General features: G+C 40.0%; 1 protein-coding gene across 1 annotated transcript in view; it reads right to left on the bottom strand.

Annotated features, from left to right (window-relative positions):
* Nucleotides 1–15528, bottom strand: part of NAV2 (neuron navigator 2) — a 434285-nt gene that overhangs the window by 417815 nt on the left and 942 nt on the right. The gene's annotated exons all lie outside the window — the stretch shown is intronic.

Below are 15528 nucleotides of genomic sequence, written 5' to 3'. Positions count from 1 at the left end.
CAGGCAGTAGAAAAGCTACTGTAAATTTAATTTCAGGAAAAAAAAAATGGTGTGGAAAATCAGCAGAGGTGACCTAACTTTCAGATCAGTTTCTCTTGAGTAGATATGCTGAGGCACAAGCTACTTCAGTACTACCAGAAAGGAAAGAAAAAGTTAAGCTTCAGGTTAAATGCCACCAATAAAAAAAAAATATTATAGCAGCTGAAGGAAGTGTAATTACATGAAAGGTACCAAGTATGGGAATAGTACCCATCTTTTAATTTCCAATCACCAGTCTTAGATTTTTTTTTACACATTGTCTGGGAGATAAGTTCCCAGTATCGTGTGCTCATCAGTGCACACACTGGCGATTTCAAGCAGTTTTGCCTACAAAACCAAGATTTGAGCTGCAGTCATCTTGGTTTTACAAGCACTTGCTATCTTTATCACTTTACAATTTAACATTAAAAAGGGTATATCTAGTGATTACAAGATTTTTTTTCTCTCACCATAAAATACTTTAAAAATATGCTTCTATATTCATATGATCTTGTTTCAGTCACTATACACTGGGAAACTGATATAAATTAACCTAAAAATCTAATAGTCTACTCCTGTAACTACATAAAGTCATACTGTATACTACTATTCATATCCTTACTTTTCCAAGAGCAACAGTCAAATTGTAATGCATGAAGTGAATTATATGAGTTCCCTATTTAGATATTCTTTTCCCATTCCCCCAAAAATTGGTATTTGATGCAATGGAAGTGTGCACAACACATTATTAATCACTGTCAACAATGTGAAAGGTTGCAAAGATAACTACTCATCATTATGGAATCTGGGCAGGTGGCCAAAAAGAAGAAGGAAAAAAAAAAAGGATATTAAGTTATCATCAATGGTTATGAATAGTTTCTGGCTTTTCAAAGTTCAACACTCAAACATCTGACATACTGCCCAGATCTGCCTCCTGAAAGCCCTGATTTCAGAAAGGTTTAACGGCACGGAGTTCTCTGTTTACACAGCATATGTGGCAATGCATTAGGGCTGACAACGTGCTTGGGTTGCAGACACACAGTAGTTAAGATATTGGAGGCTAAGGCTCGATTTTGAACAATTTGCTAAAGTGCACAGTCATGTTTTCCTCTCAAGCGTTAAGGATCAAACTAAGCTATTAAACAGTCATGATGTTGTTTTATGTTATCTTTGACACTGTCTGCAAAGGAGAAGACAGTATATTACAAACAAAAACAAACAGTCTTCATCCAGCCATTAAACAGAAATCAAGATTGACTGTTTTCATTATTCAGATGCCACAAAAAAAAATCCTAAATTGGAATCCACATTCTATCTTAGTAGGAATGGATACAAGAACAGAAATTAACTGTAATAATATAGAAAGCACTCTAGATTACTAATCCTAATTGGCAACAAAAGATATCATTAAAGTTCATTATAGGAATTGACTCGCAATAAAATAATTTCAGCAGACTGTTTCTCTTTCAGAAGAAAATCAGTCATTCCAGACTCCCAAAAGACTGCGTGCATGATATCTGGACATCCTTTAAGTTCACTAAAAACACGTGCAAGCTTTAAGGAAACATAATTACATCCTGTTATATCCTCCGAGGACCACACTAACAGTCTTTGTATCGCCTCTCTTCAAAAGGCACGTCCCCGACCGGTCAGCCAGGGCAGCAGTTACAATACTCTCTGGAGCACTTCATGCAGCGTGAGGCTGTTAATAGTATTGAGGTTCATCAGGGATGGGGGGACGTCTTCCTGAATTGGGCAGGCATTGCAGCAAGGACAAAGGGACTATTTCCCTTGTCCTCCACTGGGGGAAGTTGCTGCGTCTTGACTGGTTTCCCAGGAACAGAAGCAAGCCTGATAAGCTACGAGCTAAGTGAAGTAGAACACCTACCAGTGCTAACTGTGGTGTGCACAGTACTTGCCAGGGCTGAGGAAGAAGAGACTCTGCCCACCTCTAACCATTCCCTAGCTTAGACTCTCCCACTCGGACAAGATTCACTGACCAAAAAAAGAAAAATAACTTTTCTCTGCTCCAAATATTTGAAATACACCTACTGAACTGGCTTACTGTAGAAGTTGCAATCATAACCACTACTGAAGAAGGATGCAGAAGACCTTCACACCACACCTGCATCCAAAACCATGAAATCTATGAAACAAATTAGAGATTTACTTTGAAGACACCTAGTAAGATAAGCTAATTAGCATGTTTAATTGGTTTATACAAGCACTTCTTCAGAGACATTCAAAACATCTTGGACCAAAGCCCTGATCATAAAGTCGTCCTTCTGAACTTCACAGTCGCTAGCTTTTATTGCACAGCAAACGTTATTAGTCATGATATATCACCTTAAGGCAGAAGAAATGAAAGGGGAGGGAGAGCAGTTACTGCTTCATCATCTTCGGCAACGTGTACAGCTGATGCAGATTACAGAAGGTTATTTGGCTGTCCTTGCTACCCAGGAGCACGGGGCTGGCCTCTGTTTCCGCACATACCTCTGGTTCTGCAGAACATTTCTCTCCCAGCATCCATCGCCCAGCCACTATTTTCAGAACACATCAAAACTTTGTACAGACAGGAATTGTCTGTCCTTCAGTACACAAAGCTATCTCTGGAACAGTAACAGTCATTTACAGACTACATAAGAAGTATTTGGGTTGGGGTTTTTTATTGTTTGGGTTTTGTGCTGTGTTTTGGGGTTTTTTTGGTTTTTTGTTTTTTAAATAGGGACAAGCATATACTTCAAATTTTAAGCAGATTTCCACATATGAGATGAATGCTTGCATATTTGCTTTCGTGTTGCTTACCTTGTCTCTAGTCTGCAAGGCTAGAACAAGTATTTCTCATCATTCAAAGATTATCCATTTCACTTATAACAAGAAAAACCCCAAACAACAAATGAAACTAGCACTGCAAGAACTTGCAGGAACAGAGGAAAAGCAAGAACCAGCCAGTTCTCCTCCACCTTCACATCCTCCACCGCTCTCCCTGATCCTGAGATCAACCAAGGACCTTGGAGCCACATTCCCTGAAAGCCACAAGGAGCCATGCTGCCAGGCAGATTCATTTCAAAATAATACTCCCCTCCAAAAAAAAAAAAAAATTTATTTATCTTAATCCAAGGGGAATCCAATACTAGGGGCTTTTCTCAGATCTTCGGTGTTGTCCTACACAGATGAGAATGAGTCATCCAAAGGACACATTAGCCCTCGAAACGCAAAGCTGCAGCAGCAGACCGAGCAGTCTGACCTGTGTTACACACACTCACATTCTTAAGGGGCTTTTTTGTTCGCTTGAGCCTTTTAGTAAACCTCCAGAGATGCCTCTTGCTACTGGAACATGCACGGGTTGGACCAATTACCACAACCCGACTGCAGCACTTGCCAGTTCAGATCCTGCGGTAACAACGTAGTGAGCGAGGCAGCCAGGCTTTTCTTTTACACCCCAGCACTTCACACACTCCTCCCGAACCAAAGAGCTACATCCTTCCTCCTGTTATTTCCAATTACTAGAAACAAATATTCTACACCATACAGAGATATGCTTATATATAGAAATATGCTACATACACAGAAAAATCTAATAGCTACATCTACAAGCTGAAAATGTACTACCTGCAAGCCAGATAAAGGCAGATTAAGTACAGAATTGTGTTTATACCATTATTGATTACAGTGTATGTTAAGAAGCCTGGATTTTTGGCTGTCATCACTCAACTCTGTCATTTGGAGGTCCCAAAATGCTTGGTAAAGTGAATATTACCCCATGTTATAGACAGGAAAGACCAAGAGGCAGAAGGCTTTCACGTTATCTTATGAACTCACACACACACACACAAAAACACGTTGTGGGCTAGGAGAGGCAGAACTATGCAGATTTGTATTTGACACCTCTTTCAACAATATTGCCTCCCCGGTTATATGAGCAACACTATCATTATGCCGTATGTTATCTTCTGGCTCATTTTGATTCTGTCAAAGCATTAGACACCTCCAATTCAGATTCAGCTACTGCAAATACAATGAATGACATTAGACCACCCACCATCAAGATTTCAAGTTCCAGGCTCTTACAGAAGCCATCATCTGCCTATCTAGAAGGACCCTTGTCTGGACATGCTTCCATCTATTTCAGCTCTTCAGCGTGCCGTACTGCTCTCAAAGTTCCTATGTAGTTTATACAAGGTGAAAAAGTCTCCCCCATACTCCGCTTTCATCCTCTGCCAGCTGGTCTATTATGTCATATCATTTGAGTTTTAAAAGGATGCGTCCATGTATTTATTTTTCCCACCTGATAAATATTGATGAAGATTTTATTCCAGTCCTAACACATACATACTGTAACTAATCTTCCTTTTATTTAGTCAAGCATCTTAAAGGAGTTTGAAGGCAAGCTACTCCTATTGCCGAGCTCCAGATGTCAGCATATTAAGTTAAATGATGCCGGTTTGGAAGTCAAATTTAAAAAAAGAAAAAACAAAACAAAACAATAATCCATCAGACAAGCCTAACATGAATTTCACAATGATGGAATGCAGTAACTACTTGAAAACTGGAAGAATTAAATGTTTGAAAGAAAGGTCTCTTCTGGTGTTTGGTGATTGTTTTCCTGTTCCCTAGGATGTGAACTATCAGCCTAAATAACATCAAAGCACTACTTTAAGCAGCTAAGAGATAGCTGACGCAATGTTCACTCATTTCTAATATCTTGTATTAATTTTAATCAAGGCTGATATGGAAAGGACACGCCTTCAATAACTGAACTAGCACCATCTAGTTTTTATTTGTTTAACATTTGTGTTGTGGACCAATGGAACAGAAATGGAACTGAAGCCCAGTTCCTGCCCATCTCACAGAAAATTTGTCTACAATCCAACTTCCCTTAGCCAAAGTCTAGCCATTCTGTGCCTCTCCAGTTTCTAACCTCTCTAATTTCTACTGCGTTCACGGACTTTACTTAGAAGTTTTGAATATCACAGTACTAAATTCAAGGCATCTAAAAATTTCAATACCTTGTTTGACACGATACAGCAAAAGTCAATGGAGAAAACGAGGCATCTGAATTAGAAAAAGCCAAAGAGAGACACCAAAACAACATAGGCAATTCCATCTGCCTTGTTACATTTTTGGAATAGTCATATTAGATGCATGTTGTTTATCCAAAGCAAATCCTCAGAGTTACTAGAGATCTGATAGCCACTGCTGTCATCACAATTAAGAACTATGAGACGTCAGAAAATAAACTGCAAGCTGAACGCTTGCAGCAAATAAAGCTCAAGTTTTCCACCTATAAATTATGTTTTTCATAACAAGCTTACCTTGTCTCCATTGATTTTTCAACTTACTCTATTATCAGATCTTAGAAGCTACTCCCTTGCCCCTCAGCTTCCTCGAATACAACTCCTTTTTTAGTGCAGAACACCAAAAAAAAAAGCTACATAAGTACATATTTATTACCATCAGCGTGTGATAGCCTCAAGAGACATCCACGCATCATATTCTGTTAGCAAGAAAAGGAATCACAGTCTTCAATACCGTGCTATTTTTTCCTAATGCTGCAAGGACAAGCTAATTTGTAAGCCAGATCATTCCTTTCCAAAGGACGAATGACAGTCTTCTGTAAAGGAAAAAAACCAAAGTAATTCTCTCGGCGAATTTTACTACCCTGGGAATGTTCCAGGAGCCCCTCAGTAGACTCCTAAAGACAGGTCTGGTTCCCATCAGGACTGGAAGAAAAGTCTAGGTATCTGCACTGGTTGCATCTACCCTACAGTGCCATACACATGCCATTGCCACCTCAGACTGTGGTCCTCTGTCATGTCTTCTGGGTTATTTGCATTGCCAGAAAAAGAGTAGAAATAAAGAGTGAACTGTCTGACAGGCAAAAAGCTCAGTGCAAGAAACTCACAGATGTACTAGCTCTTCCAGTTTTTCTCTGAAAAAAAAAAAAAAAAAAAAAAAAAAAAGGGGGGAAACTATGGCTTCATCTAGAAAACATAAAGAATAGTAAGATACTGAACTACAAGGGGATTCCAGAAGATAACTTAGTCCAGCAGTCTCCTACCAGTTACTTTAGAGTTAGACCAACATAACCTTGAACAATTTTAGAAGAAAGTATCTGCTTTAACTACCAGGTTCTGTTACATTCTAACTAGTCCTTTTAGCAACCCTTTGAAAATAATGTATTAACTTGAAAGCATACACAGACTTATGAGGCTTTTCAAGGAGAAACACACATTTCTCACGCTCACTAAAAGCTCCTTCATGTGCACCAAAACCTATTACAGAGCCACAAACTGCATCAGTAAACATGCTTTAAGTTGTCTGTAGTACTGGATCTACACCTTAACACAGAAATCTAATTTCTTTGTTAAAGAATATACAATAGCTTTACTGCTACTGGAAGTTGTCACTAACATTTGTTTCTTAAATTTGTTATGAATTGCTGTAGTACGCAAGCATAAATAAATCTATACCACATCTGTCAAACTAGACTATAATCAACCAGAAAAAAAACCCTAAGACTCGGTGCCTAAAAATAAATACTGACAAATGCATGTCTGTCTCTGCCGAATGCCTCCCTTTCTGAAAGGCCCTTGAGGTAAGCTTAGCTTTGCAATATGCCCTAAAATTAGTAAATAAATCAGTATTATCACAGAGACTATTTCCTTTACGCTCCTTCTCCCTTCTTCCCATTCCCTTTGCCTTTCCTACCACTCCCTTCACCAGGAATATCAAAATAGATAGTGGACCTCAGGGATATCATATTCGCTTCCAGGCACAGACATCATGAGAGACAATATCTGACTGTCCAATATGAATTTCTCAGCTATTTAGTTTTGAAGAATTTAATATCATGGCCTGCACATTATTCCATATGACAATTGCTACAAAGCCAGAGGCTAGCCATTTGCATAATAATGAACGTTTTTCTAAAGAGGTGTGCAGGAAACTACATGCTAATGACTTCTAGTGTCTATTATCTGAAAGTCACACTTGCTTTATGAACTAATTAAAAACACAGCCTCTAATGTTTACCTGCTTGTACCTTTTATGTAACAGACTGAGAGACACCTGTCCTATTAAATGACCAAAAACACATCGGACAAATTTTTTGCAATACTGAGTCAATTGAAATTCAGTAATTGACACTGGACTGCTCACTTGTCTAAGCACTGCAGGAGCGGGCTGGCTTCTGAAGCTGTACATCAGGGAAATGCGTCCTACGGCACAGAAAACACAGTTTTGCTACATCTCAATCATAGAAAAAATGAGGGAAATGCAGCCATTTCTCCTAAATCACTGTTAAAGAAGGGAAGGATGGATGAGGTGCATTTCACAGTTGCAGAAACATTTTCAAGAACACTCTGGAATCTGACAAGTCAGAAGTAATTTTTACTTTTTTTTTACAGTCCAACCAGTAGCAGAAGAAAATGTCTTATTAGGCAGGGAGCTCCCCATAGCATCCTATAACCCATGTTTGATACAAACGTAGCAGGCTTTTCCTTTTCAACATCAGAAATTCACTTTATTTTGACATAAGTGTTCTTTTACTATAAAGAATATCTACTACACTACATAGCACTTACCTGTTGCGTTGGGTTTGCGTGGCAAGGTTTTGGTAGCAGGGTGGCTACAGGGGTGGCTTCTGTGAGGAGCTGCTAGAAGCTTCTCCTGTGTCTGACAGAGTCCGTGCCAGCTGGCTCCAAGACAAACCAGCCGTTGGCCAAGGCCAAGCCCACCAGTGATGTGAGAGCGCCTCTGGGATAATGTATTTAAGAAGGGGGGAAAAAGACCTGCATGACAATTGCAGCCAGAACAGAGGAGTGAGAATATGCGAGAGAAACAGCCCTGTAGACACCAAGGTCTGTGATGAAGGAAGGGAGGAGGTGCTCCAGACACTGGAGCAGATTACCCTGCAGCTCATGGTGAAGACCATGATAAGGCAGGCTGTCCACCTGCAGCCCATGGAGGTTAACGGTGGGGCAGGCTGTCCACCTGCAGCCCATGGAGGTTAACGGCGGGGCAGGTATCCACCTGCATCCACACCAGAGCAGGTGGATGCCCAAAGGAAGCTGTGCCCCAAGGACAGCCCACACAGGAGCTCTGGCAGGACCCGTGGACCCATGGAGAGTGGAGTCCATGCTGAAGCAGGCTTGCTGGCAGAACTTGTGACCCCATGGGGGACCCACACTGCAGCAGTCTGTTCCTGAAGGACTGCACCCCATGGAAGGGACACACACTGGAGCTGTTTGTGAAGAACTGCAGCCTGTGTGATGGACCCATGTGGGAGAAGTTCATGGAGGACTATCTCCTGCGGGGGGGACCCCACACTGAAGCAGGGGTTGAGTGTGAGGAGAACGGAGTGCCAGAGACAACGTGTGATGAACTGACTTGTAACCCCCATCCCCCAGTGCCGTTCCGGGGTAGAGAACTGGGTGTGTAGTTGAGTCTGGGAAGGAGGGAGGGGTGGGGGGAAGGTGCTTTAAAATTTGGTTCTATTTTCTCATTATCCTACTCCAATTTGATTGGTAATAAATTGATTTCCCTGAGTCAAGTCTGCTTTGCCTGTGATGGTAATGGGTGAGTGATCTCCCTGTCCTTATCTCAACCCATGAGCCTTTTGTTTTATTTTCTCTCCCCTTTCCAGTTGAGGAGGGGAGTGATAGAGCAGCTTTGGTGGGCACCTGGTGTCCAGCAGGGTCCACCCACCATGCCTGAATTTACGACTTAAGCTTTTTATTTTCATTATCTTTGACATTAGATTGATGAAGCTGTTAGGATCTTAGTTATCAAATCCTCACTTACAGCACAGAATGTGCAGAACTCGAGTCACAGCTTCACTAACACACCAAGCACCACCTGCAGCAGCGAGCACGGTCTCCGAGCTCTCGCTCTTCAGCCCACGCTCACCACTCCCAGACAAGGAACCCCAAAGCCCACTCAAAAAAATGGTATTCAATGCAGAATGCCACATCCCCATACACACCACTACTGACCAGAGATTTTCCCCAGAATCAAGGTGCCTGGATGAACTTTAAAATATCCCACCTAATTTATGACCAATAATACTCGTAAGTCAAAGATAAGAATGATAACCGTATCTAATGCCTTCGTGTTTAAAGGCCATTGTCAGCAGCAGCTCGAGGAAGGGCTGGATTTCTTTCCTACACATAAGGCAACCAGCTGATGCACCGTATTGTCGGGTTTCACTGAAAGATCAGATATTGATCAGTGCCACAGGCAGTACAGCATACCACACAGACTGATGTAGGATTTGTCCAAGCAGATCACACCAATGTATTCTTAATCTACCATCAGAGAAGAGGTATGGGGGGAAAAGCCAGTTTAAAACTAGATGCTATGTAGGTACGCAAGTAGGGAAGTTCTTGCAGACAAGGGCGCCATTAGGGGTGTCTCGTAAAATACTCGTCAGCATTAACCTCACTCCTTTGGGACAGGAAATAATCAACTCTTCCATATTTTTCACCACAGTTTCGGCAAACAGAAATAATTTCTTCCTGATTTTATAGAGTCCCATTTAAAATGGCATCTGTACTTACCTACTGTGTAAATACTCTTCCATACAAGCATTTTCAGAGGCATGCTTTCCAAGATTTTGGAATAAACCCACAAGAATGATTGCTTTGCTTTTTGTGCATGCGGGGGAAAGTAGGCGTCAGGCTCTTGTGAGCATAGTGTAATTCATCCCCATGCTCTGTTTTTGGTTAAGATAAAGATCCAGAACTGGGCATTCTGCTAAAACAGTGCCATCAGCAAGTCTGACTGTCAGTTACTACAGAATTTTTTGTTGTTTATTTTATTCTTGTTCAGCGAAAGTAGTGGTGTGCTGGTTCAACCAAAGTGACTTAGAGTTCGATTTAGCATTCTCAGCAATATGAACAACAGACAGATATGAGATAACCAAGTTCGAATCATGATTTTTGGCCTGACTGGGAGAGGCTACCTACACTAAAGTCTCCCCCTTCCAATGGTATCACATAACTAACATCATCTAGGATATTTTGGGATGGACTCCTTCAAGGACAATTGTTTGGAAGGAGGCTCCAGAACATTAACAACTGAAAAAGAGGGGGGGGAAAAAAAGATATGAACTCTTACCCAGTATAGAAGACTGAGCAGGTTCCGATGTTGTCAGAAAAGTAGCCCCACTCACTGAGAAAGAAAAATCAGTTTCATATCAACTATTTGCCAGGAAGCTTAATTGCATTCACAGACGGAAGAAAAAAAATATAATTTTAAATCAATCAGGTTCAAGAACAGAGATTATGACAAAGCATACAGGAGTGGGTCCATATAAACCAATGTGGATGTTCTTCTGTGAGATGGGAGAATGCAAACCAGAACTTTATTTAAATCAAGGTTATACCTCACATATCCCACGTAAACACCTATATCACTAGGATACAAGTGGAAGTCACTGCTGTCCCCTCCAGTTTTGCAGTTCTGTTGTAAACTTGGTCTTATTTTCATCCTTTGTATGCCAACGCTCCTAGTCCCCAAAGAGGAACAAGTCTGCTCCAGTTGAACTTGAAGCTGGCTTTCCAGATACAAAAAGCTACCTGCGTGGCCACAGAAGCCTCAACTTCTTAAAAGTCCTACTGTTCAGCTGACCACCAACAGGAACAGAAATAAGTAATCCAGCACACCTGCCTTACAAATCCCATCCATATGTATTCCATCTGTTTGTTTAGGAGCCATATATATCTCTCTACAGCTGCTTAACTAGTCATAGCATATGTACATATGCTGCATATGGTTGACTCACTTTACAAAACAGAGGTAAAACACAATTTTTGCAAGTATAAGACCTCAGGAAATCTCACACAAGCTTTTTCAATTTTACAATAACACAGACTTGGGGACAAAGGACAGAGCAAAAAGATGAAAAACCCAACAGAATTACACTGGAGTCAGTTCTAGGTGAGACTATACCACGGAGACCGCAAGCGCGTGAAGCTCACCACTTGCAGTCTACTCTTCAATCAGTCTACATCACCACAGATCCTTTCTGTCACACCCTAATGTAAATTTACACAAGTTGGGGGGGGGGGAAAAAAATCACCCCCTAATTTTAAGAAGCTTGCAAAATTCCTTTAATTAGGCAAATATTACAACAGACATCAGCTCAACAAGCAAGATTCACTGTTTACCTTATATAAACATTTTTGATAATCATAGCCAGCCCTGTTTCTTCATCCAGGAAATTTCTGTAAGACCAGAGTCTGGCTGGGAGAGGACTGGCAATAACAAAATCACACACCCTCATGCAACCCTCTTATTAAAAAGCATTGCAGAAAAAACTTTTAACAGAAAATAGAAGAACAGAATACCTTGTAACAATCATCAAGGTGCAAATCTGCATCACTGAAATGAACAGAACTACCTGTTTCTTTGAGCCAATTTCTTCACAAAGAGTGGATTAAACACTTAGCATACCCACAAAATGGGTTTCAGGAGCATCTGAAAAGCAGAAAACTTATGACCTTAAAGCAGAAGCTGAGCCTTGGAGAGATCACCAAGGCCGATCCATGTAATTAAGTCTCACAAATCTGATTCTCTGAATATCAGGTTTAAATTAGATTTATTAACAATCTTAATTACAAGGAAAAAACATAAACCCCATAGCTAGGAACAATATCTGTAAGATTTTTGTTATGTTTGCAGAAGGGTTTCAATGTTTGCAAAATGAAGGAGAGATTATGACATTGTCTCGGTTTCCTTGCTCAGTGGATATTTATTGCATTTCGTTTTCCATAAAAGCCCAGTCAGTTACATTATGAAAACACCAGACAGCAGCTTGCTGTAATTTCATAAGGTAAGCCTTACTGCAATTTATAAGTGGTTATACTTGAGTGCTTTCACACTGGCTCAACAGTACAGCGCCCATCAGCTGCATTAATGTCTCAGCACAAAAATCTACTAATAAACATGGTGCTCAGCCAACATTACCCCACTTTAAACAACACAAGTTCTCAATATGAGAAGGTCAATACATACAAGACCACTTACGCTCTTTACACTGACTTTGATAGAAAGGTAGCAGCAAAGTATCCTCAAGCAAATCTGAAGTGTATCAATAATAACCCAGGAAAAAAACACAACACAAACCAAGAGAAAGCTATACCATATGTCTTCAGTCATGTAAGACTGGTAAATAAAAACAAGTCAAGAGAGAAGGCAAACCCTACGGAAGAGTGTCAGTCTGCTTTTAACACTATAAAACTGCAACTCGCACATTTATCATTCAAAGAGAGATGAGGAAGTTCTCTATCAAGTAGAAAGAAGGAAAACACAGTAACCATCAGTTTGGCTTTACCAGGTTCAGTGACAGATCCACTACGCTTCTGTGGTAACATGTCCAGGAAGCTTGAACTGACGCTCCAAAGTCCAGGGTGACAATTTTTCTGCAGTCAAAAGAAACCCCAACCACAAACGTACACACAAAAGCAACCCACCACCTATAAACCCTATCATGTGCGATATCAGCCTGCCGCTTTCTGTGCCACTGAACACAGAGACAGTCCTTCCTAAAACCTACTGGCCTAACACAGCAGGTAGGCACAAATTAATCTCTGCTTATCTTGTGATTTTCAGTGTTTATTAGAACCAGAAGTTTAGTTGGAAAACAGAGCACATATAAGCATACAAAATACACATTTACAGAGATCCTTCCAAAGTCTAAGTGCATTTCACAATTGAATTTTACTCATGGTGCAATCACAGAGGGTTCATTCAGGCAGAGCAGAAGACACTTCTGCCACTATCACATATCCACGTTTCTTTACCATGTCCCACTAACTTAGAGCTACTGATCTGAATGAGAAATCAGGAAGAGTGCGAACGAAGGATGGAAATCAGCTGAAGAAATATTCCATTTCACTCATCACCTGAAAATGCATTTAATCAGAACACAGGGCAGTACTACATTTTTCATAACACAGCGATTGAAATATAACTAACTAGATCATTTTAGCAGCGGTTTTTTACCTGCTTTACAGTCATTTCCTCAAAGCCCCTCTTCCAGAAAAAAAAAATAATCTGTGGGTTTACTGGTTGGGAATAATCATCCATTTCTGGTATCAAAACAATAACCTACACAAACTCAACAAGTCTACGGCATCCCCGCTATCACTCTTGTATTTAAAGACTTTGTTGCCAAGGTCATATAGTGGCATAAAGCCTGCTCACTTCGTTCACATTAGTATTCATGTTGGTAATCCTACTACCTTCAGATGGTCCACTTACATGGTCGTTAAACCCGGTCACATTTTTCACTCGTATATTACAAGTTGCATGGAATTTGGCTATGTAATTCCCACTAGAGCCAACATAAGTTATGTAGATAGATGCGATGCTATCCCAGACATTAATACTGGACTCCTCTTAAACTCAGCCTGGAAAGCTAATACAGTGATGAGTGAAAAGAACCTGCTTCTACTGATTTCAGCAGTGTCAGACGCAGCCCAGTTTCTAGTTCTTGAAGATCAGCCAACACACAAAAGACAAAACACCGTATTTCTACAAAATAAGCACAAATACAAAATATTGTCTTACTTTAATCAATATAGCTTCTAAGTATATATCTAGGAATACACTTACCAAATAAAAGAAAGCAAATTAAGCTTTATTTCTACACCATAAATGCAAACCTAGCTTTCTGTATTTTACTTGGGAAAGACAGGCCAGATGCATCACTGATTGGTGTACATATACACACTGATTTCTTACTGCTTCAAAAACACTAAACAATGGTTGACTTTATGTCCATAAAATATATTATAATAAAAAGGAGAAAGCGCTTGCCCGATTTAAAGTGAGCTCGGTCTTATTTCTTCCAGCACAAGCCTCATTTCCAATAACAAAAGTGTCTACTGATGATTAATTTTAATGGCCCTTGATCACACACCCACTTTTCTCAATCAGAAGTCTCAGAATTTTAAGCTTAAGAACACCAAAGTTTATATTACTATTCAACTCCACAATAACAACTGAGTTGCATCAACATTTTTATTCCAAACTGATTTTTCCCAGTAAACGTAAGTCTAAACAATGCTCTCGCAGTAACCTTTCCCTGGAAAATTCTATAGGAAATGAAATGTAATACTCTATTAAGACTTGTTTTGCAAACAGAAGTGAGAGAGATCACCCAAGCATGCAGAGTCATTAAAATGGATCTTACATATATCATTATAAATTTAATAATCTCCATGACGGCTAGAGTTCAAGTTAAAATGAATGTCAGCAAAGCATGACCAATTGATGTTATCCCAGCTGCCACCAAGCCTCACTTGGGGTTATATTATACATTCAGAGGCCCCGTACTACATGTGCGCCAAATACCCAGAGCCAGGAGCAGATGGGAGATGTAGGCTTCTATACCTATCAGCAAGGAGAGACAGACATAATTGCATATTAATTTGGGTGCATCAGAACAATTATAGTATACTTCGGTGTCACAGGTCCCAAATGTTTTTCCCATCATACCCTCTCTGCAGTATAATGTTGTATACTTAAGGAGAAAAAGAGTGCACTAGCAGCCTCCAGAAATTAAGTCAATGGAAGGATTTCATTTCAACCCTTATTGATTTACTGCAGCCCCAAAACGCTTCCTTGAAAAAAGGAGGAGGAAGACCTTGGCAGCTTATCAGTTAATAGATCATGCTTGGTACAATTAAAATACACTTAGGACTTCTATTTGGTTCCCCAAATAAATGTTCCCCAAATGTCATTTCTCTCTAAGCAAACAGCTGCATTTTATCCAATTTCTGAAAGTTTTCCAAGCTGCTTAGATTTCCAATGGGGTGTCAGAGAAACCACTTTTATTTTTCATCAGACTTGATGAAATTGTGACACAAACCTCCCGCTCTCTCCAAAATTAGACAGCGCTGTTGAACAGCAAAATAATAGCTGATGGTCAATTTTTTTTCCAACTCACTTTTCAACTGAAATAAAAATCACATGCAAAAGCTACAGGAAAAAGGAGCTCTCCACACAAAGCCAAACACACAATGTTTTCTATCACCCATCAAATCTGCGTGGAAAACGATATAAATGATTTATACAGTAGAAACATGTCAAGTTTTACAGTTTGCTTGGCCAGTGCCAAGAAAACAACTTTAAAGTCCCAATTGTTCACAAGGTACAGTTTGTCTGAGACGGCAACTTCATTTAGGTCAGCCTAATGTGCCAATCCATTAGTATTAAATAACACAAAACTACCTCGACACACAGAGCTTCCACAAAGCACTTGTACAAAATAAGGTCCGCCAGCTGACATTAAGCACATTCCACTGTGCATTTTGTTTTGGTTCAAGTCAAAGTCACATCTGGAAACTACAGTAAAATGCAAACGCTACCATCAGGGCAATGAGGATACTGACAAGTGTACAACATTTTCAGCACATTTAATCACCAAATCCCAAGAAAACAATTTTTTAACTTCTCTAATAAAAGCAATAAAAAAGCTAAAGTCACGATAAATCAATAATC

Source organism: Rissa tridactyla, chromosome 4 (genome assembly GCF_028500815.1).
Source record: "Rissa tridactyla isolate bRisTri1 chromosome 4, bRisTri1.patW.cur.20221130, whole genome shotgun sequence".
Lineage (NCBI taxonomy): Eukaryota > Metazoa > Chordata > Aves > Charadriiformes > Laridae > Rissa > Rissa tridactyla.
Note: the sequence above shows the minus strand (reverse complement) of the source record. Positions and strands in the feature narration are given on the sequence as shown.